The sequence below is a fragment of the Capsicum annuum genome, chromosome 5, assembly GCF_002878395.1.
Source record: "Capsicum annuum cultivar UCD-10X-F1 chromosome 5, UCD10Xv1.1, whole genome shotgun sequence".
Taxonomy (NCBI): Eukaryota; Viridiplantae; Streptophyta; class Magnoliopsida; order Solanales; family Solanaceae; genus Capsicum; species Capsicum annuum.
In genome coordinates, this window is record NC_061115.1 from 13,264,955 (window position 1) to 13,289,217 (window position 24,263).

At 31.8% G+C, this 24,263-nt stretch overlaps 1 long non-coding RNA gene and 1 pseudogene across 2 annotated transcripts in view; one reads left to right on the plus strand and one right to left on the minus strand.

Annotated features, from left to right (window-relative positions):
• Window positions 1-10,738: 10,738 nt before the first annotated feature.
• LOC107870340 lies at window positions 10,739-18,469 on the minus strand (annotated as a pseudogene).
• An 11-nt stretch (window positions 18,470-18,480) lies between these two features.
• Window positions 18,481-24,263, plus strand: part of LOC124898702 — a 6,514-nt gene continuing 731 nt past the window's right edge. Inside the window, exons 1-5 of one of the 2 annotated variants that reach the window (XR_007055420.1) lie at window positions 19,181-20,431; window positions 20,516-20,595; window positions 20,745-20,990; window positions 21,539-21,643; window positions 23,146-24,263. The exon at window positions 23,146-24,263 is cut by the window's right edge and continues 67 nt beyond it. This is a non-coding gene — a long non-coding RNA (uncharacterized LOC124898702). Of the gene's footprint in view, window positions 20,596-20,744; window positions 20,991-21,538; window positions 21,644-23,145 lie in introns of both variants that reach the window. The other variant, XR_007055419.1, reaches the window with a different exon arrangement.

A 24,263-nucleotide genomic window follows, 5' to 3' on the forward strand; every position in this document is an offset into this window, starting at 1 on the left:
TTAAAATAATGTAAAAGCGTATGTGTATTAAGTATAAAATAATTCTTTTGAAAAAAAACATAAATGTTTAAAACCATGTAAAAGTATATGTATATTAACTATATAAATAAAATCTTTTGTTATAAAAAAATATGTAAAAGATATGTATAAAATGTATAAATTACATGTGAAAAAGAAAAGTATTTTATGATGTACGAAAAGAAATGTATTTTAATGTGTCATGAAAAGAAAAGGTATTTACAAGTAATAATTTTATTTGATTAAAATTACAAAAAGGTAAAATTTATTTAACAATAAAAGACTACATAATACGTGAATACTTGATTAACTTGATTCTTTTATGTAAATATTAACGGCCTAAGTTTTGCCTAAAAGCGATAAAATTATGTAACTAAAGAATATCTTCGCCCGGCACCCAAAAAAGTAAAGTTTTCACTATCTTTTATCTTTATGTACAATTACAAATAAGAACTAAACTACAAACATAAAGCTCGAGAATTATGTATAAGTGCTTGATAAAATAATAAAATGAACAAATAATTATTAAAGTAAGTGAAATTATGTGCACACATGTACATATAGGTGTATATATAAAAATAGAGTTTTGTTATGAAGTGGGCTCGGATTAAGTTTTAGACTCGCCATGGCTACGAAGTGGTTGCTCGACTAATTGACCGTCCTAAATCTCCTTGCCAAGATACGAATCACAAAACCTTTTGTGTTGTCGTGATATTTTTAAGATTTCGTCATCGTCCAAAATATTTAATTTTTTATTACGTATTTATATACGTAATATCCGTCTTTTATTTGTGGAGGCCTCAAAAATCGACGGTAATTTTTCATTGGCCAAGCATTTATTTTTTATGTAAATAAGTAAACTTTGTGAAATAAAAATCCGTCTTTTGTTAGGGGTGGCCTCAAGTATCCAACAAAGAGATAATGTCATTGGCCATGTATTTATATAAAATAGACAAAGTTAAGAAATAAAAATCCGTCTTTTATAGTGTGATGGCCTCAAATATCTGACGGAGGGATAGTGTCATCTGCCGTGTATTGATATTTAGTAACTTGAAAAAATAAAATTCGTCTTTTACTATGGGGTGTATGAAAATGTATGTGTAGAGAGAAAAGATGAATAAAATTGTCTTCCACCCTTGCCTATTTATAATCAAATTGGGCACTCCCTATTATCCAATGGATAAAGGGGTTTTCCCTCTTTTTATAATAGCACATCCTTTATTCCTTGGGATATTGATCAAAAGATGTTCATCCTTTTGATCAATGGATAGAGTAATTGTCCAAAGGGTAGTGTCATTGACTTGTCATTGTCAGATGTGACAAGACATTATGTATAGTCATTGTCGGATGTGACAAGACATTGTTGTGTAGTCATTTTCGGATGTGACAAGACATTATTGTGTGGTCGTTGTCGAATGCGACAAAACCTTGAATTATTAGACTATGTAAAAATAATTGATCCAACTTAATATTTGTGGACCATAAAAATGTATAAAATACAGGTATTGATTTGTAATTATGAAAAATGTAAAGAATGTTGAAAATATTAAAAAATATAATTTAATATGAAAAATATTATAAAAATGTGATGTCATGTCGTGTACGTGTGCTGATAATTGTAAAATGTTAAAAACGATAATGAATTGATAGAAATCTTATTATAAGGAGGATTATTAATAAATTATGAAAAGTAAAAATACGACAACAAATTGATAAAAATCCTAAAGTAAGGATGATTATCAATAATTTGTCAACAATTATAAAAATATGTGAAAATTATATTTTGTGCCCTTTAACAATCAGCAAGTCTGAAGACGTTAATTTTAGACACGGAGAGCAAAAATTGGGTGTCAACAGACCTCACACACATTATTTAACAGAATGTCACTCTTTGAAAGTGTTGAGAAGTGAGATCTAGTCCATTCACTTGGTAACTTACTCAAAAGCTATTCATACACTTTTTTATCCAGTTCACATATCTCCAACATATGCATATTAAACGCTTCCACAGTTGTTTCTCTAGCCGTTTTTCAAAAATCCCTTTTTAATGCATGAGCAGGGAATCCGTCTACTTTAAAATTATTGTGCAAGTGTCGAGCACAAAATCTGTGAGAAACGTCCAGTAACACTTCCTTAAAAGCTTCAAGAAGGCCTTTTTGCTTATCTGACATGAATGTCCATAGATATTGCTCTTCTATTTTAATATCAATCGCAAAATAGTTTAAAAACTACTGCCATGTATCCTTGCACTCTTTCTCCACAATGGCATAGGCTATAGGAAAGATATTTTTATTGCCATCTAAACCAATAGCAGCAAGCAATTGTGCACCATACATAGAATCTTCAGCCAACAACCATCAACACCAACTATCTTTCTACAACCTACCTTAAAGCCATCTTTACATGCTGCAAAATAAATGTATAATCTTTGAAATCTGGACGGATTGTTAGGGGTTTCATTTGGTGTCAACTTCATGTAAATTAATGTTCCGGAATTGGATCGCACGATCTCATTATTATAATTCCACAACATGCTAAACTGGTCATTCAAATTGTCATCAATCAGAGAAATGACCTTCTTTTTAGCTTTTCTTGCCTGACATAAAGATACATCTACTCCCAGCTCTCTACTGATTTCATCTCTGAATTTTGATGTTTTCCATTCTATGTTTGATTTGGTTCTATCGACATATTTCTTTGCAATCCAACTGGAAATGGCATTCCAACAAAAACATGTATGCTCCAAGATGTAAGTCTTTATCTGAAAATTCGTGTCCCTATGTATTTTTGAAGCTAGAATTACCCACCTACAAGAGGGACGATGCTTACATGCTCTCCTTGCTCTTACTGAGTCATCCTTTATCCACTCGATCGTCCTTCCTCTTTTAATCTCATGAGTAGTAACAACTTCCTTAAATTCTTTTTTGTTTTGAAATATTTGTCCTAATACTAACTTAGGATTAGCATTATCAGTATTGGGATTATGCTTTGGAACGTTAAAATCTTCATTAGATGCCTTGTTATCACTATTCAAACTTTCCATGTCACCGGAAACAACACAATCGAAATTGACATCTTCATTTTGCATCTTTTTTGCAACTCTTTACTATTAACTCTTCACTATCATCATTTATTCTCGCATTTCCTCTGATATTGACCGGAAAAATTTCAACATTTTGATCAAATAAAATGTCATCTTCATGATCTGAATCTTCAAACTTTTCATAATCTGATTCATTATCAGAATCACTATATATTGCTTGACTTCCGAACATTGAATCTGTCGACATAGTAATTTTTGTTATATAATATAGAAGTGTGAAGCATCAGCTCTTTCATAACTAAAACAAATCAAGAAAACTAAAATGTATTAAGACTTACCGTTAGTAACTAACCCCTGTTACAGATTTAACAGCAAGCTGTCAATTTTACAAAGATAGAAGCTTCACCCAAGAATAAATGTTTAATCATTAGAAAACCTATCTCAAGCTTCCCAAAAGTGCCTTTTTGTTCTGTCAAAAGGGAAATTAGGAGGCAAGAATAAAAATTTTGAGAGAAATGAAGGGAAAAGAGAAGTCACGTGGAAAGAGAAAAATTCCATCGTACATAGACGGCAATATTAATGGAGGGATGTTTTTGATTCACTTTGAGAAACTTGAAGGATGTTTTAGATTAGGGAAAAATGGTTCGATGGATCCCTGTACTATGTCGGTTTTGTAAGTTGGACACTTCTACTTATGTGTTTGTCATCTGGACCCCTGAACCCTCTAAAAAGCAACATTTTAAACACTTTTTTGGTGAGTGTAACATACTCTCGCCACATCAACTTCCACATAAGCTTCCACGTCATTTTAAATGCAAAATTAAATTCCATATCATTTTTAAAATGCCACATAAGACATTAAATATTAAAAAAATAAAAATTTTAAATTTAGAATTAAAAAAAAATTGCCACCTTTTTCCTTTGCTACTTCTTCTTCATATGAACATACACCATTTTTTCGTCCCCATTACCACGCCAACCCACCCTCAAACACACACACCATTGTCAAGTTCATAAACACACAAAATTCTCTTACACACACCATTTTTTCAGAAAAAAATTATTGATGTTCAACACCTTCATTCAGTAGTTGTACCACTGTGTGTATCCAACGAAATCAGCTTGATCAATCATCAAAATATCTTCTTGATGTCCAACATCCATTTTAGAAACCAAAAAAAAGATTGAAACTTTGTTGTATCAAGAACCAATTTTTATGGAGAAAAAAAAATTGCTTATACCCAAATCTTGAATTCCTACAAGGAGCATGAATTTATCTTTGAATCATGCAATTTATCCTTCAATTGCTTATACCCAAATCTTAAATTCCTACAGCGAACATGAATTTCTCTTCGAATCGGATTTATCAAATTTAGGTACTAGCAGAAGCCCAAAAACAGGTTTAAAAGTATGAATTCACAAGTATTAGTTGTTGGAGAAACTCCTACAAGAAGATTGAAACTTTCTTGTATCGGATTTATCGAATTTGGGTATTAGTTTTCAACTTCAACTCCATAAGTGTTTAAAATGTCGTCTTTATTCATTTTTACTTTACCCCATTTCAGAAGCAGGCATGATTGGAGTTGAAAACTTATGGATAGACCTGTATCACACAAGAACAAAAATACAGAGGTTTCTCTAAAATTTCAGTCACTGCTAAAGCAGTTTATTCCACTAGACTCATGTACAAAGTCCAAGAAAGAAAACCATTTTTCTGTATTGAAGTTTAAGGTTTCAAAATCTTTCAAGAATTTGTACAAAAAGCTAAAGTGTCAAATGGTTTTGGTAGTAAAAGGTTTGAATTTGATGACATTGTGATGACCAACTCGGTTTATTGTGCTTCTCCTGATTTTATTGATGATAAAATGGAGGTTTTGTGTGATGGTAGAGAAGGATTAATGGAGGGTGATTGTGGAAAAAATGGTGGAAAAATCGAGTCTGATAGGAGATGAGGCTGTTAATAGCATTTTGGTGGTGGTTTAGTGGTTGTCTTGGTCGAATTTTGGAGATGGTGGTCGGATCTATGCCGGAGCTATAATTCTGGCAAAAATCTTAAGGGTGTTGGAACGGAGGTTGGGGGAAGTATTTTACTTTTTTTTTTAATTTAGTGTTTTTCTAATTTTTTAAATACTATAAATATTTTTTAATTTAATCACGCGCTCAAAAAATGCATGTTTACACGCGTTTTGCCACATCAGCAAGTTAATGCCACATAGTAAAAATGCGTTTAAAATGTTATTTTTTAGTGGGTTCAAGAGTTCAGATGATAAACATGTAAGTAGGAGTATCCATATTACAAAACGGACATAGTACAAGGATCCACTGTACCATTTTACCTTTAGATTAAGTGGGATATTGTAAGGATGTAGTGAAAGTTGGGGGGAAATATGAGGGGTAACTTTGGTCAAAATCTCACCTTTGTGCTTGCTCATATATTATGTATGTATATATTTTGCTTTCTCTTCTAACAAATGCTCTTAGTATCTACTTCCTCCATTGAGAATTTTGCACTTATTTTTTAATTAAATTTTTACTTTTACTTATCATTTTGATATACTAAAAGAAAAAAAAAATCTAATTTACCCTTATTATTAATTATTTATTCTCTAAACTAATTTCAAGACACAATATTCATAATCAATTAATAAAAGTATTATGATAAAATAATCATGTTAATAATTATTTTTTTCTTAATAGCTATGTCAAATCAAAATATGACAAGTAAAAGTGTACGGAGAGAGTAAATAACAAATATAACAATTGTATCAAAAACGGAATCTAACAAAGAAAATTATATAATGAAAATAATAATAAATATATATTTTATTTTAAATTAATAAAAAAAAAGTCAACTATTTATATGAATAAATATTATTCTAAAATATATATTATTTTCAACTTTTTAGGGTCCTCTATGATATTTCTAGTTTTGTTATCTATTCTTCTATTTTAATAACTTCTTAACTTATAGTGTTTAGTTAAATTTATGATCATTCTTAATTATGAATTACTATTTTTATTTTAAATAGAACATATAAAAATTATATGAATTTAAAATAATTTTCTCTATATTTGAGGTAGGGTAAGGTCTGTGCATACTTGACTCTCATTGAGTATGAATTTAAAATAATTTACATGAATTAAAATATCAAGGTTAAAAGAGAAAATTTTAAAATAAAATAAAAATGTCAATATAAGAAATTCTATCCAACCTATCTACAATCAAACCACTTAATAGTGGCAGCATTTATTCAGAAATTTCATGGCAATTGTAGAGAGATATTGTTATATATGTATACTGGCATTTGACGTTCAAAATTCATTTAGCTGTTATAAATAAAAATATACAAAATTAGTAGTCTTTTCTCGTGTCCATAAAATATGGCAAACATTAGTGGTCTGTTCTCGTGAAATTATGAAATAACGAATGTATACAATTTGAATATAATTTTTTTCTTTAAATTAGATATTCGTACTTGAAATTTACAGTGGACATGATTTTAATGATGATTACCATAAATATTTTTGTATTTTATTTTGTACATAGTATATTTTTTGCATAATATTTGAGTATGTTGTTATATAGAAAAATAATTTTACAAAAATGTATCTCTATAATAAGCCTTTATGGTTGTTATATGTATAATGTTATTATAGAAAAGTAAAATATAACATGAAAAGTTGATTTCAGAGAAAATCAGGCCGTTATAATGAAATGTTATTATAACGAGGTACGTTATAGAAAGTTCTAATTGTATATAGATCAGAGAAGCAAAACAATATTGCGATAACAAGTGTTAATTACCATAAAATTCAAGTTTGAAAATATTTTAAGATAAAAATTTCTTTCGTCAATTCAATTTTTTAATATCAATAACATAAATTCAAATTCATATTGAAATACTCCATCATGATGAAATCACAATTTCAAAAGATTCGATTACTTCGGTTTGAATTTAAACAAGATTGTGAATTTTAAATTACTATTCTTTTAGTTTTAATTGAAATATAAAAATTATATGAATTTAAAATGAATTACATGAATCTAAACTGTTCAGTTTAAAGTAACCAATTCAAAAAGAAATAAAATCATCAATATTATAAAATCAATCAAATCTATTTAAATTCATTCCACATAATGTTGTAGTGATATCCCTGATATTTGAATAAAATATGACATTATTTAAAAAAAAGAAGTAAAATCCTCATTTAAATATTATGTCTAAGAAAAATTATAGACCTGGAGAAAGATAATGTAAAGATATTATAATTCAAAGTAATTTTTAAAATAAAATTAAGTAATAAATATAATGTAGTATGTTCAAATAAGTCATATAATGTTTTGCAACAATTATAATTTTTTAATATATTTATGCATCATGAAAATATAAATATTAATATACATAAAAAAAAATAAGTACTTACATATAAAAATATTAAGCATCTATCTTATATTGGTAAAGTACCAAAAAATTGATTATACATCTTTTTTTTAAAAAAAAAAAAAAGTAACAAACAAAATAGCATGTTGCAAGAGGATAAAATATCGGTTTGATAAGTTTAAGAAGTTAGTTAATAAGTTTGATCGTTTATGGTTATTAGTTAATAAGTTTGATCGTTTATGGTTATAAGTAGATATATAAATTGTCTATTGTTGAAGATTACTCTTTTATATTTTAATTTTTCTACTTAAAATTTTAATTAATTTTTATTAGTATAATTTTATTAGTACCTATTTATTTAATATATATTTGAAATTTACAAATAAGATCCTACAAAATTGAATCAAGTCAAATAATGATCACTTCCAACTACACTGGATTTTAAAAAGTAATATTTCAATGTATCATGTTAGATCAAATAGCAATTTTGAAAATACTTGATCATAATAAAGTTTGAATGGAGCTTATTGAATTTTAATTTTGCTAAAATATGACGTGATTAGTTAATTGAAATAACTATAATATCGAGTATTTATTAAATTATATTTAATACTTAGAAGCTATAAAATTTGATTAAATGACAATTAACACCTCCAGCCACGTTAAATCGATAAAGATATTATTTCAATGAAATAAGCTTGAGTCAAGAAACACTTGATCAGAATGAAATGTCAGTGAAACTTAGCAAGTTATATTTATGTCTGGTATAATTAGTTATTCAAAATTAATTGGATATAATCACGTATTTATGAAATTCAAAATTAAATATGGAGTATAAATCGAATCGAACGATAGGTGAACACCCCTAACTACACGAGATTAGTATTGCTGCAACAATTTTCAACTCATGATAAGAAATAATGAACTTCAAGATTTTAATAAATTTATTGCTAAATCATTTTGTAATAACAAATAATTATACTTATTATCAAGCCAACTATATGATTTTTAGTACTCCAAATTAAAAAAAATAGTTAACTATAATATTTTATTTTAAGTAATCTTTCTTACGGCTAAAAGGTTACTATTGCTACAATAAATTTTTATACATACTTGAAGCAAATATATTTATTTAACCATAACATTTTATTTAAAATTAATTTATCGTGAATGTTATTATTACTACAATAAATTTTAACCCGTGATAAAAATTAATAATTAGCTACAAAATTTACTATAGCAAAAAAGGCGTGGCTATATTGTTTATCTATTACCACAATTTCTTATATTTTGACACAAAAGAAATTTATTTAGCTACAGTATTTTGGTCCAAATAGTTTGTTGTGGTTAATAGGTTACTATTGCTACAATTATTTTTATCGCGTGGCAAAAATTTATTGTAAGCTGCAAAATTTTATTCTAGCAAAAAATTTATGGTTATTTCATTTAATTATAGTCACAATGTTTGTAACTTGAAGCAAAATCATTATATTTAGCTACAATAGTTTGTTTCAAATAATTTGTTATAGCTAAAAGGTTACTGATGCTACAGTTACTTTTATTGTGAGACAAAAACTTATAGTTAGCTATAAAATTTTATTGTAGCAGTAAAACTATAGCTATTTAGATAAGTATTGCCACGATTGTTAGCAATTATAACCAAAATGAAGATTTAGCTTTGTCAATTTAATTTTTGTGCCTAAGAAAATTTACGAATTTATAGATAGCCATGAAATTCAAGTTTTTGTGGCTAACTTAGATTTTGTAGCTATAAGTACATTTTCTTATAGTGAGTCTTAAACATAGTTCAAGTTTTTATGTTTGAAAACTAAAACTATTTCGGCTATGATATGTATGTAAGGTCCGAATAATACTGACACAGAAGCTGAGCAACTAGGCATACGCTTACAGAATTTTCAGTTACTCGTCGCCAATGTGACGAGAATCATGCACAATATTCTTCCAATGCAGGTAAAAATTATCAATGATGAAAAGGAAGATATCCAAAAATTAATGAGCTATTATATAAATCAGCCAATGAACGTTGTCACGGGGAGCAACGTAAGATTATGACATTTGAAGATATCTTTGGGCCATGAACAAAGTTGGGCTAGCATACTCATATTCTTTTGCCAACTGAGCTGTTTTATGATCTTGTTGTAGCTGCCATGATAAATGTTAGGTAAAAAGTCAAATGGGTCAGTTGATCAAACTTGAATGGGCCATAAGTCAAGTAATAAAGGATGATTTAAAAGGATTAATTTGAAAATAAGTGGTCTTGAATTTTTCTATCCAATTCAAGTTTTGTTTCATGGGCAACGCTTTTGATTTTTGACCTTGATGATTTGTTCATTGGACAACCGAGAGCCAGAAGTATTAAAATCATCTATTTTGAAGGTCATTGCGTATAATTTTCCAAAAATTGAATCATAATTCAATCCATACAACATGGTCTAACTTCTTTTTTAAAAAAATCCGTATTAATTTGTATTCGAGTTACATTCGATTCGTCGTGTCACTATGTTGGCCCGTCTAACCCAAGAAATTTATGAGTCATTTCAAATGCAATTGTATCAAGTCAACAAATTAATCGTAGTCCAACCCATTAAAACTTAATTTAGTTAAATAGATTACCAAAAAAATTGAATTAATTTTACCGCTTCTAAATTTACAGAAATGAAGAGATGGAGGCGAATGATGATGGTCTCACTGATTCATCTTCTTCAATTGCTACTAACAATGGGTTGCCTGGGGTTATGTATCCATATGGACAGTTCAGACAGTAAACTTAAGATGACTTTGAGCTTCAATATCCATGCTAGAATAATGTTTTATTGTTTAAACTTTGTTTGGAGTATTGTATTCTTGCTCACTTACAATTAGAATAAAAAATATGACTTTTTAAAATCTCTTATGCGTAAAATTAAAAATCTCTAATAAAAAGACCTTTTTCAATTGCTTTCACTCTTATGATGTATACTAGTAAGCTACCTATGCTAATAATAAATAAATGTAATGTCAATTATTTCCTTATTTTTGAACCTGGACATGAAATTTAGTTGCATGATGCTAATAATAGCCCACGTTCTTCTTATTGCGAAAATAATGCCGTCACTTTTAGCCGAGAAAATATGTTGTTGTATCTATATCTAATCCTTCAAAAATGCAATAGTGCATTTTTGGAAGATCCATCATGCACTTAGTGACATTTTGAAATTTGAAGAGTCCTAAAACATATATAGCAAGAAAGTATCCAATTATGGTTTAAAACAAAAACAAAAGAGGAAGGGGAAAGGAAAGGCAAAGCCAATTATGCTTCATGAATAGATGAACTTTTAATGAAATCTTTGTTCTGTTCTCCTAATCACATGAAGCCATGAACTCCTTCAGCAGGATCTGTATACTTATTTCTCACACACTAAAAAATAAAAATAAAAATAAAAATAAAAAATAAAAAATCTCCAGATTCAGTTGGATAATTGTTCTTTGTAAGAGTTCCGAATCGAATCTCTTTAGAAAGAAGATCTTTTGTCTCATGGTAGCCTGCTCCAGTCCCCTTACGAAACTTTCGTTATTGGGTTAGCCATACACTTCACATGTTTCTTGCATTAGCGGTTAATACGTTGTAATTGGATAAGTTATTAGGAATATGACAGAACGAAAGACCAAGGAAAGAAAGAATGTCCAAGATTTATTTCTTATCCTCCTAGCTAGTCAGATCGACGATTTTTCACCTTAGCCCTGTTGAACTGATTCCATTTGGCACTACTTCATCCACGACTCGGATATTCTTCTGCAAATTTACATGTATCAACATCCTGGCCACCTCTTCGGACACAAACCAAGCCGAAGTCTCTACATATGGCCCTGACCTAGAAAATCAACAGATAAACATATCCTATTTCTTCTCCGAAACATTATAAGAGCATAACTTCAGTCCAACATAAAGGAGGTATCTTAATTTACCTGCTCAGGTATCCAAATGCCAGGTGTGCTGAAAGATTCTAGCAGATCAGAACCACATACTAGCATGACCTTGAGGTCTTCTGCAAGAAAAATAACCACTGTTTTGAACTTTAACGGAAGTTTGTTAAAGTCTTCTCCAGATAGAAGGGCATGTTCACTTTTGAGCAGTTTCTTAAGGTTGCATAGCGACTTAGGTAATAAGTAATTTATTAGGTAGTAAGAAACATGCGCATTGATTACGATAAGTGGGACAAGTTGAGTGATGGAAGTGAAAATATTCAATTTTACAAACTGAACATCAAATCTGTAGAACATCACATTCAATTTGAAGCTGAGAAAGTACACATCAGTACACAACAAAGCTACCTCCACAAGAGAAATGAACTGCACAGTGATCTACTAACTAATCGCTCAGAGCTTTAGACAATGAAGAAGCTAGGCTTCAACAACTAAATCACTTGCTTCGGAAAATAGTTTCTTCTTACTTTTCCTTCAACTATAAGTTGGTAACAACCAAAACATATACTAAGCATGCAAAGTTTCTTCTTTACCTTCCAAGGGGAAAAATTGTGAGCAAGAACTTGGAGATGAAACCCACCAGTTCATGGGCAAGGAAGATCTGCAGATATGAGCGTGTAGAGTTTGATAATCGTACACCACGTATTGCAACTCCTAAGTAAAGCCAGAGTGCAGAGAAATTGCAAAATGGGCGTGTAGAGTTTGATAATTGTACACAACGTATTGAAACTATACTAACATGTTACATGTTAAATAAGATGGAGGCATAAAAACGAATGCTAAAGATTTCTGCAAGCTAACATTATCACACATATGGCTCTTGTAAAAAATGGAATAAGGTAGTATGTTTTCTCCTTTCCCTTTTCTCTGTGTATGTGTGTGTGGGGGGGAGGGGGGGGGGGGGGGGGGCTGGAGGGGGAAAAAAAAAAATTTTCTTTCACTAAAAACATAGGAACGACATAATATTTATCAAAAAGAAAAAGCTGGTTTCGGTAGGATTGCAAGTTTCTCATGTAACCATTGACCATTAATCTGAATTTCGATCAACAGTATTCCAACAGACTGACTTATGTCAATTATGGATCTTACCAGTGGATGCCAAACTTCCATCAATGACAGCGGTTTTTATTCTAGAAAGAACTGTAAATGTTCGTTGATAGCTATCCTGACTTGCCTGCACAAATAATTTCAAGCAAAATCATAGACGGGATGAAGGTAATTTAGTTTGTCCCAGACTGCGGCAGTGGTGTAAATACGTCATATATAAAACTGGGTGATGCAATCATACCAAGTAGTACCTTAATATTGCTCACATTAAAAAGGGAGGTTTTGGGGATTCTTTTTCTGGTGGAGAGGAGGAGGAGGAGGAGATAAATAGATTGATAGAGAGAGAGAGAGAGAGACCTCCCAGCGATCCGTCATAACAAATTCTGAGCTTTTACAAGCTAACTCACACATTGCAACACGATGTTCAGCAGATACAAGACTCTACAAAAGTACGGAGGAAATACATTAGTAAGATCTTTCCTGTGTGTTAGTAACAATGAAACAAGATACAAAGCATGTTCCACTTCTTAAAACATATTTGACCTGCAAAAGTGCTAAGACAGCAAGAAACTACACCTCTCGTGACTAGAAAGGACATGATAGTACATTTCTCCCCTTACAAGTTATACATTTTGAAGTTCCTAAAGCTATGCTACCTTCTTCTTAGATGCATCATTTACTGGTGACATGTAACCTCCAATCACACAAAATCCTTCTGAAGTCAATGCATCTCTTGCCAACTCTGAATCAATATAGCAAAAAGTTCAGCAAAACCCAATAAACAGACTAAACGAACTGCATTTTCTTAAAATCATATTAACTCTGAGCAGCTTATGTACTGGAGGAGTTAGGACTATACATGACTTGTCGCTTTTATCTGAATAGAAGAAAAAACATGGAGGATTCTTTTCCTTGGTACCCACACACATACACCTCCTTCAATCCACAATCTCCCTCCCCGAGTGGGAATAAAGGGATAAAAAGAAGAAGAAAAAGATCAGCGAGAGAAACATAGTAAAGGTTGTATAATACGTACCAAAACAACGCAAGTGCATATAAGTTGGAGGATTAAAACTTCCTGTTGATACAAGAACTACATATGTCCTTTTCCTAGTAGGAAGAGTGAGAGTTAGCAAGTTTCTGTAGGAGGGGTCGAATAGGGGGAAGAAGGGTAAAGGATAGGAAATAAATGAAATCCATAATAAACCTAAATATGTAGGCAACTATGCATATTCATGTCTTGCTTCTTTTCACTTTTTTATGCATGCCTTCTAAGACATTATGGAAGTGTTTCAACCCTACTTCAATTGTGAGAGTTGTCACTCTGGAAAATAGACTCGGAAACTACTCAACTTTGCTTCCTTGTAATAAACTTTTAAAAAAAAAAAAACCAATTTGTTCCTTGTATTTAACTTGTCCATCCCCTTTCCAACATGAATACCAGTACGTTTCTTAAAAAAGTGAAAACTACGTCGGGTAGCTCTACATCATAAACAAGCATAATTCATGACAAACTGTGAATTGGCAGCTCCAATGGAAGAACAAAAGGCAAATGGGCATCATAAAACAACATTACAAGTGAATCAACATTGAAACTTTGATGTGACAATCTACTAGACATTGAATCAGACACTAAAAACTAATGTTAGAAAGGCTAGTCCAAGATCACATACTAAAGTTACCTCCTCTCAGGACTTGGTGAAAAACTAATGTTAGAAAGGCTAGTCCAAGATCACATACTAAAGTTACCTCCTCTCAGGACTTGGTGGCCCCTCCACTTGTTTTAATAAATCCAAAGACAACTTATCCAGCGGCAAAGCAATATCAGTCTTACCTATGAATTTAAGCAGAATGGTTAGCAAGAAAACAACTTTTACATGAATATCACCATTCTCTATTCCATTTTCTGGTGTAATTCCTTAATTTGCACACTTTTTAGGCTTTTCTTTGTAACAGTTCGTTTAAGCTTGCAATCGAAGGAATAAGTTCCCTATGTTGAGTATTTTAAGTGTTTGTTACATCAACAAACAACTGTAAAACCAAGAAATAGACTCGATTAAGCATCTTCCAGCAAGGAGTTCCAACTAAGAAATCACTAAGAAAGCAAATAAGGAAAATGCATTTCACTAGTAAAAATCTAACAGCTCATTCAGACATTTTACCAAACAGGTAATGCGCATTTCATAACTCATTTTTCTCAACACAGCATCTTGAATCAAACAGCTCATTCAGACATCTTGAAGCATCTAACATGAAATAACAACCTAGGATAAATATTATTTGTCCCCGAAAATCACCACATTTTATAAATATTCATGGATTAAACTAAATCACAGTCGTTTTGCATGCTCGCTACTGATATAGGAACAATATTTTTACATGAATATCAGCATTCTCTAGTCCATTTTCCGGTATAATTCCTTAATTAGCACACTTTATAACAAACAAACAAAAAGTCAAAATTGACTACTTACTAGACATATTGTTGGTGAAGAATATTTTCCAGCAAGGAATTCCAACAAACACAATCATTAAAGAAAGCAAATAAGGAATAGGCATTTCCCTACTAAAAATCAAACAGTTCATTTCAGGCATTATACCAAACAGTTAATAGGCATTTCACAACTCACTTTTCTAAACACAATATCTTGAATCAAACAGCTCAGTCAGACAAATCAAAGCATATAACATGAAAGCAACATAGGATAAAGACTACTGGTCCCCAAAAATTACCACATTTTATGAATACTGAGGGATTACATTAAATCACTACCTTTAACGTGCTCGCTAATGGTAAATGAACAATCTTTTTACATGACTATTACCATTCTCTATTCCATTTTCCAGTATAATCCCTTAATTTTCATACTTTCCAGAATTTAAAAAAATTCTTGTATGTGTTCGTTAGATCAACATATAACTGTAAAGACAAGCATACTCTCGATTACTCACTTTTCTAAACACAATATCAAGAATCAAACAGCTCATTCAGATGACTGGAAGCGTATAACATAAAAAGCAACATTGGATAAAGATTACTCGTCCCCAAAAATTACCACATTTATGAATATTGATGGCTTAAATGAAATCACTACCTTTAACATGCTTCCTAATGGTAAATGAATAATCTTTTTCCATGAATGTTACCATTCTCTGTTCCATTTTCCGGTGTACTCCCTTAATTTTCACACTTTCTAGAAAAAAGAAATTCTAACTTGTAAATGTTTGTTACATCAACATATAACTGTAAAGCCAAGCAATAGACTAGATTACTCACTATTCTAAACACAACTAGATGGAGAAGCCCGCACCAGCGCGGGTCCAATAATAGTGACGGAGCTGTGATTTGTAATTGTCAGTTTGCATACTATACATGAAAATGAACAAATAGAAACTTCGGACAATAAGTACAAATAAAACCACATTAAAAGAAACAGAACACAAAGAGCCAATTGGAAAAGTTCACAGAATACATGATATTGATCAACTGTGTTTAAGTTGACTTAAATTCATCATGCACTGCTCCTCAATGAAAAGCAAAAAAGTGACATATTTATTATCTATAAAATGTAATGGAAAACTATAGCAGAAATCAAAACAGAAACACAAGAAGTGACCTCTTTCCCATCTACACCTACAACAGACCCAATGTGACAACATAATCGCTAGCCACCTTCCATTCCTTCCCCAAAACACACCAACAGTTAATAAGGATTATTAACTTTTCCAGTACGTCAATCCACTGGTGAAGTAAAAGCATGTGCAGAGAAATATTAGGCAGTACCAGCACAATTGTTGCGTGTCATATGTTCTAGATTTGAATGTTAATTTCTTGCTTGATCATTATCCATCAGCATGCTGCGGTGGGAATTTATTGATAAATTAGGTGTCTCATAAGCTGTATCCATTTCAGTTGGACCATCTTCGAGTAAGGAACTTCCGTATAATCAGAAACATCTAAGTATGCTATAGCAAATAATTCAACAATAGAAGCAAACCAAATAAATTCATCGGAGTTGGAATAGGAAAAGTTACTCTGTGAAGCAGACTCTGAATGTCGTTTGAATTTGCCAATACAAAAATTAAGAAATGAACATACTCTTCATAAAACCTTTTCTTTTTTGACAACTCTTTAACTCTAACTGCTCATGACATGTTTAAGACTATAAAGTATATATTAGTGTAAGACTATTCATAAGTCTTCTTTATTTTGTTAAACTCTATGTCAAGTCAGAACCAAACAAACAAATTGAACCGCACGGGGTATTATGCAATCTTAACAATCCATCAGTGTTGTTTAAGCCCCTACAGGGAAATGCAAAAGCTAATGCATCACTTACAACCACTTTTTAGGTCTACAAACCTAAATTACAGCAATAAAAAATAGGAGAAATAACATCAAGGATCAGATATTAGATTCACAGAATCTTTGTGTGTAGTTTCATTCTAAGAGAACAAAAACAATTCCTTTAAGCATTAAGTTTCAATAATTACACAGATAAGAACCTGATCCTTTGCTTTTATGAGCACATATGCTATGAAGTGAGTTTATTCTACCTTTTCAAGCTACCTTCCATTAGTGGCGGATGCAAAATTTTCATTAAGGGGTTCAAAATAAAGGAAATAACTTAAATTGAAAAAAAGGAAAAGAAGTGACTCCAACAATAGGGAGCAGAAGAACATTAAATCAAATCAAAATGTTTTACAACTGGAAGATCGTCCTCCCTAAATACTGTAGCAACAATCATCTACCATAAACTGAGCCAATCGAAATCCATTTTATCCGAATTAGCTTACAATAACTCAATTACAAAGCAAAGTAATACATCCTTCACAATAATGTAATTGTTGTAAAACCTATTCAAACTGAATACAGCCAAATTATGTTACTAAAATCTGAAGGAATTTTTCTCTTAAGATAGCTCAGAAATGTTCAAAAATGCTCTGGAACATTTCATCTACGGAAAATCTCAGTACTGGTGAATCACAAATTAACTCTATGAGGCCAATTTTTTTCCAAACAAATGCACAAATTTTTTATTATCCAAACGGTAGATAGGTAGGTACGTTACCGAAACTTCAAGAAAAGAAAGGGATGCAACGGATGAAAACTCACCACACATTTCAATGCAATTATAAGAGTGAAATTTATGTTTCAAATTTTTTGACAAACCAAATATGAAAAAATCGAAAGACTCAGACTGATCTACATATAAGAATCAAGAAATATAACAAACAAATTTTAATCCTAAAATGGATCTCCATTGCCATTTACTCATGCAGTTTAAGTCGTGCTTTCCTTTAAAAATAGGATAATGATTGTGTTACATTATAAGCATCTCAACTATATCTCTGTTTACTTCAATAATCCCTTTAAACATTACTTTCAACTTTAAAACTTCAAAATATCACCAAATAACAATCATTTGGACCATATATCACTCCTTGTATGATAACAATATGTATACTTTCTTTATACAAAAATGGATATCTACAAAAGAGAGATTTTTGAGCATGTAAATAAGCCCAAAAAAATTATAGCACCTACCAGATAATTTCAACGGGAATTGGATAGGACCATATAGATAAAATTGAAACAGCCTTAGGGAGATATCTGAGGATCCTCAAAGTCTGAGCGTCCTCCCAAGTGAAGGGACATTTAGTTAATCCCAGTCCAAAATATTCCAGTTTCTATCGAAAACGGCCTATTTACCTAATAGGTGTAACGTTTGCGTACACACTACCCTCCCCCGGACTCCATTTGTTGGAACCACACGGGGTATGTTGTTGTATTACTCCAATTTCAAATAATAGTTGATGAGTATCTCTATGACTCAAATCTTCATACCCAGACAAACCACAACATCAGTACAAGGAAAGTTCAAATCTTTTAACACTTCAAAAGTAATATAGGTGCTCCAAAGCAATGAAAATATATCCATACAGAAAAACAAGCAAGTATAATTCGAAGAAAGGCAAAACGCATAACCAAAATACGAATTATTCTCAACTGATATATGACAACAAAATTGTTGTTGGAAGAGACTGCTTTGTTGGAGAATTTCCACAAACACCTAGAGCGTAAAAGTTGACCCAAATAATAAATTTTCAAATCATACATAGAACTACCACCACCAATTTTCAAATAGGACCCAAAGAAAACACCGACACTCAGTTTTTCCTTAATCACACATAGAAAATAAAAAAAAATTAGAGACTGTGAAAAGATCCACACAAAGCAAAAAACTTAACATTGAATTACTTTAAATTCAACTCAAACACCTATCAAAATTCAACTCAGAACAGTCACAATGTTTGGACGAATAGACATGAATTTTCAGAAAAGGTTACACCTTTTAGATGAACCTTTGCCACTTTTCAGAAGAGGCATCTTGTGGCTATAAAAATCTGGTTTCATCCACAGGTTTGAATACAAAATTTTTAGATTAAAAAACTCTCTTTTTGTCTCAAAAATATTCTGTGTGATTACTCAAAACGTTCTGTGAGTTCAAAGATATTCCAACCGTTTGAGGTACCGCTACTGTTGGTGTTGTTAGCCATTTTATCCTCGGAGGAAAAATTCCACAACCTCGGGTACAGTGAGGGGGATTATTTCCTTAAGAAAAATCTGTGAATTCGGATGACTTGGCTATTTTCTGTTTCATCTTAATTTCTGCAAAATAAAATACACCTCTTGGAAAGGTCATTTTGATCTTGTGTTGAGGGTATTTGATATACTTCATTGTGTTCTTGCTTATACTTGAACTCAAGTTGAAGTTGGTGTTGTAATATACAAATTCTGTATACCCGACTATAATGTGGGAAATAACAACCTACAACCTAAACAAAGAACTAAGACAACTTAAGTATTCCCTTTTCTATGGAACTACCTGCATATACCCAAGAAAAGTCTGTGAAGAGAGCAAAGAAGGAAAAGATGAAAAGGAAAATGCAAGATGACATAGATCGATAATAATTTCCTAACAGTTATACTAATAGTCCACCAAAAGCATATGAAAAATTGAAATTTGAAACACTAAAACTCACTATCGCAATTTCTGTAGCTAACAAAGAGCAAAAAAAAAAAAACCCAAATTCAGCTGAGTGATGAGAACCAAATCGATCGACAATATACGAGATTACCTAAAGAACAAATAACTGAATTGTTCTTAAACAATCATCTGTAAGAGCTCTAATGGAACTCTTGTGAACTCAAAAGAAAAGAGAGAGAGTTGTTATTGATTTACTTGAGAGAATTCTGTAAAATGATTGCGATGGAGAATCCAGCTACTTATGCAGTTATCCTAACTGAATTTGGGATTCAAGTTCAAAAGTCAGTTATAACTAACTCCTGAACAGCTGGCAATAGGTCACTGTGACTAGTCTTTAAGCTAAAATTGAATTACAAAAGCAACTAACTGAAATGCTAAAATAGGTCATACACAACACCACAAAGAGAAAACAAAAGTAGGAACGTATATAATGATTTCAATGGAATCGTTAGCCAATTGCAGGGGACCAATTCCTGTGAGAAGAAGCTTGTGTAAACAATGGGCAAAAAAATACAAGTAGCGGTTTAAACAATGAACTTGTGAAAAGATTTATTTGCCCTTGGAAGCAGGCATGATGACCGTGACCTGTTTCCAAGGCGTCGTCGATTTCGCCTTTTCTGCTAAGGTAACTGTTTAGTTTGTTTGTGTTGTTTTGCATTTACTGTTTTTAGGTGTTTTTTTTGTTTTGTTTGATTTATGCTGAGGAATTTGTGTACTCTTGGAATTCCATGTACTGTTTGTCGAAACAGTCCTAATTTAAGGTGTAAAGGAAAAAGGATTTATGTCTCTCTAATCTGTACGTAGCTTTTCCATTGAAATATCAGATATCAAAATTTGTGTTTACCTGATCAAATATTTCATTCTCAGGTTATGAATCGAATAATTGAATCCAATTAGTAGTTGTGGTATGGAGAATTGGCTATTTAGTTGTGATATTTCATTCGCCTGCACAATTGTTTATACAATTAAACATTGCTTTCTGTTACTAGATGTCGACAAACAAAAAACCAGCCGCCTTCACACCCCATCGGCAACACGGATTCAACGACACTGGCTATTACGAACAAAGGTATGCCTTCTTCCCCCTTTTCTACCAACATCTACTACTAATTGGTACCCACCATTAGTAGTATGTATTGTTGCACCTAATATGTATAGAATTTTCCTTCTGGTTCTGTGATTTAATATGAATTTCATGTTTAATCTTTTTGGTTACAGGTTACAGAATTGGATTGAAAATCCATACTGAAAACAACTTGACATATCTTATACAAAAATGGACGATACAATGGTGTGTGCATGATGCTGGGCCTCTTTTTTAGTCTAATTTTGATGGCTCGCTTTGCCAACGACCTCTAATTAGGTCCTACACTCATTAGTCCGACAAAGTGCATCAAGTTGACTGCGACTTACACTAGGATGGTGTTTGCAGCATCGAAAGAAGCTCACTATCAGGATGGACAGGTATAAGCGACTAGCGATAAGCTATAGTTTTGAATAGACGAACTACAGGATAAAGGTGTCCGTAGTTGCATGGTCAACAAAATTTAAGTTGATCAATTATTGTTTACTGATTGTTTGTTTTACCCTTATTGCTCCAGATAATTTCATCTGATGTAATGAGTCCAAAATTTGAGGATTAAATTAGTGAGGAGGTGCTGACTATTGTTCTCCTATTCACCCTTTATGTTGATTGTTGGTCAATCAGTTTTTGGTGTTTTCCTCCTTTTTTCGGTCAGTTTGGTTGGGTCTTGATTAATCCCTCTGTTCCTATTTGTTTGTCTGATTTTGACTTGATACGGAATTTAACAAAGTAAAGGAACTTTTGCATTTCAAAATCTTAAACTAAAGATATATGAATGTACCAAAAATGTCCTTTAATTTTGTAGTCATAAACATGTTATGTGAAAAGTTAAAACAAAAGATCTTGAGAGATTTTTAGGAGCTGTTCTTCAGCATGGTGGTGAGACATGTGAATTATATTGAACTTTCAATATATACGTCTGGTGCAGGAAGCTATGTGTAAGGCTGAAACTACTGGTAATGATGACTGCCCTGTTACAATTAAACTTGTTACTCCTCCAGCATGTGTGCTCGATACTTGGACTCTTGACAAGGTAACTAACTGTTTATTAAAGATAATTTTGGTAGCCCATTTCACTTGAGTAAAATGTTTTTCGTCTTCACCTTGTAAAAATGTCAGCTTGATTTGTGCTTGAGCTTTTCATTGTTCTGAGAACATTTTGGTCAAGAACATGCAGTATATATTAGTTCCTGCTTAAAAAGTACATTTTTATTTATATAGACTGCTTGTTATGTGCTATTATCTCATTCACTTTGATTTTGCTTAAGATACTCATTTTTTCTTGGCTCTGTACTTCCATCTCAACTGTTGCATATCAGATTGTTATATTATGAGTAATGCTTCCGCATACCTATTATAGTTTTATGGTCAAACAAGAAGGATGTCTCTTTGGATGAAAGTCACTACTGTTGTTTTCTCGGACACTTTAGCTGTATCCCTTTTGTTAGCTGTGATCCTTCAAAGATCACCTCTTTTCTCCTCAGTCCCCTCCACTGCAGGTCTATCGGAAACAACCCCTCTACTTCATCTGAGGTTGTGGCATGGAGTATGTACACTTTACCCTCCCCCACTTTGTGAGAATAAACTGGGTATGTTGTTGTTGTTCCCCTCAACTGCATGATCCTTCCCAAAATCTTTTGCCTTTCTATTTGGTTTTCCTGTTCTTATTTTCAAGTCAGGTGGTGAATGAATATCTACTTGATAGGATCATTTTTTTGACTGCCATTGTCATTTCTCTCTAAGTGTGTTGTTGATTTTTCAATGTGTTCTCTAATTTGATGAACGAACTGTATCTTCATTTCATGGTCGTAAACTATAACACTTGACCCAACACTTAAATCTCAAAATTTAGGCCCTATACTTTATGCCGTGTTGTAAGTTGAAGCGGTTTGATTGATGTCAGCTTAGTTGCACATGTACTAATAGTTATGGAGTATTACAACCTGATTGTATGTTGTTTGCACCTAAGTAGAAATCATCACAAATGCTGCCGGTTCATTGGATATATATCCCCATAATTGGGATTATGATGATACATTTGACAGGATGCTTGTGGTACCTCCTGACTACGATAAACGGATGTGAGACTGGATATCTATAATCTGCAATATAGGAATTTGAGGTTGCAGAAATTCAATAGCTTTGTCCTCATAAACGATTGATTTGGATTTTTTGAAACCACAATTTTACAAAAAGTGGATCTCTCTCTACGTGTACACTCTACATGAGTATTAGGATATTCTCTTAAATATCATTTGATTTTGAAAATAACTCGATTTTCCATGCTACTCTTGTTGAAAACACTTTCTGGTAATATATAAGTTTTCAGGAAGTTAACATGTTATGATATAACAACTTTTACTCTTGTTGATGCATTATTAACTAAAGGCATATTTGGTTAATGTCACTGAATTATCTCAAGTATTATACTACATTGTCTCTGAAGCATTCAATTGAAATAAATGCCTGAACAATGTGGAATTCAATCGTTTTGTTTACTGTAGAGTGCATAAACATGCAATTCTGCTGTTGTAGGTTTCTTCATCCAGCATCACTTATGGCGATGAATGATGTAGCACCTTATTTCTTTGGTTTTTTCTTTGGGTGATAAGTTCTTAACAATTGGTTGACATCCATTACATGAAGAGCCCATCGCTGTTGTATTTAATCCAGATGAAACTTAAGGGGAACTCCGGAACTACTGAAAAGCTCAAAGCCTTGAACTTTTCTGCCACAATTATGAGAATCGAGAGCTTTATTCCATTTTTTAGGAGATCATGTAAAAAATTACAATTTGGAAAAGCTAGAACTGATGGGAGTTGTGTTGGTTTTTTGCTGAGTTATGTACATTTCACAAGTCCTGGAAATTCAGCTGAATTGAGACTTGGCATTTTCTTCACTTGAGTTTTTCCAAGCAGACATTATAGCGACGCTAATATGGACATTGAAATTAGATTTACACGGAAAAACTCTGATGTAATTCTAATTGCTGCATACAAAATTGATGGTTACAAATTATAGCTAGATTACTATTATTGGGCCTACGCTAGCGTGGGCTTCTTCATCTAGTTACTACTAGGAAAAATTACACAAACTAGCATACCTAAGACATTAATTACAATTAATAGCAATAGTTTCTCAAAATTACAACTAATAGCAAAAGTAATAATATTTTACCCTTTTTATTGAGAAGAACGTGACTTTAACTCATTACCCTCTTTTCACGCCACTTCCTTTACATTACCCTCTTTTCATGCCAATTTATCAGTTTCAAGTTTTCCCAATGTCTTTCTTCGACAATTTTTTTTTCAAATTCCATTTTTTCTCTCTTATCAATCTCCATTTGAGAAGTTGAAGAATTTTCCATTTCTGTATAGCCATGGCTTTCAAGAACTTCAGCGATAAAAACGTTGTTTTTCGAAAGCTCAAATCCAAGCCTGAAAATAAGATTTCCTCTTTTAATTTTTATTTAACCTTTTTGGACTCTTTTATATTGAATTTTGTTGATTACATAGAATTTCTTCAGATTTGTTTTAGATCCGTTAATTTTGGTTGATTTTCTACATGATTTTTAATTTCAAATTTTGATTTGTTTTGTTAGATGTGTTTCGATTGCAATGCTAAGAATCCAACTTGGGCATTGGTGACGTATG